Source organism: Gavialis gangeticus, unplaced genomic scaffold (genome assembly GCF_001723915.1).
Source record: "Gavialis gangeticus isolate Ggan-Ray unplaced genomic scaffold, GavGan_comp1, whole genome shotgun sequence".
Taxonomy (NCBI): Eukaryota; Metazoa; Chordata; order Crocodylia; family Gavialidae; genus Gavialis; species Gavialis gangeticus.
Window position 1 is genome coordinate 12,862,629 of NW_017729014.1, and position 964 is coordinate 12,863,592.

A 964-nucleotide genomic window follows, 5' to 3' on the forward strand; every position below is an offset into this window, starting at 1 on the left:
AAAAAAAAAAAAAAAAAAAAAAAAAACCGAGATTTGTATGCATCTCTTCAACACTGGGCAGAGAAAGCAGCCTTTTAGTAGTTGCCCTATAAACCAGGGCAGTATAAAGACCTACAGAATGAGGATTAGAAACATCCTCATATGGGGGGGGACGATGCATGGATTGTAGCAGCCACCTACCACTACCGTCTAGGTGTCATCCAGGTACCTCTGCAGTATTGAATCTTTCTCAGTGCTGTTCCTCTGGGGAGGGAGATTAGCATAGTCCACTCTTCCAATTCTGGCTCTGCCGCTGACTTCCTGAGTGACCGTGGGCAAGCCATTTAACCTCTCTGCTCCAGTTTCTGTGAAATGTAGCTGGTAATCTCAAGTTACAGAAGCATTGTGAGGAATGAGTAGTGACAGAAATTAACCATTCCTTTGTGGCTGTGCTGTTTTGCATGCTAATGCTTTTTTGGCTTGAACGTATGTCTCCATTCCACTGTTGCTGCGTGCTTGCACCGTGAGAGATTTCATAGACATTAGGGCTGGAAGGGACCTTGCAAGATCATCGGGTCCAGCCCCCTGCCCAAAGGGCAGGAAGTCAGCAGGGGTCAAATGATCCTAGCAAGATAGGCATCTGAGTGCTTTGTTTTGGTTTTTTTTGAAGTAGCCAGAGTAGGTGCTTGCACGACCTCTGGGGGGAGTCTATTCTAGGCCCTGAGGTCTTGGACAGTGAAGAAGTTTTTCCTCGTGTCCAGCCTAGAATATTCTTTCAGCATTTTGTGACCATTGGACGTTGTCTTGCCCTGGTGAACAGATGTTCTCCCAGTTCCTGGTGCACCTCCCTTATATACTTATAGGCAGCCACCAAGTCACCCCTGAGCCTATGCTTCTCCAGGCTGAAGAGTCCCATGTCTCTCAGCTTGTCCTCATAAGACCTGCTCTCTTGTCTTCTAATCATGCATGTGGCTCTCCTCTGGAC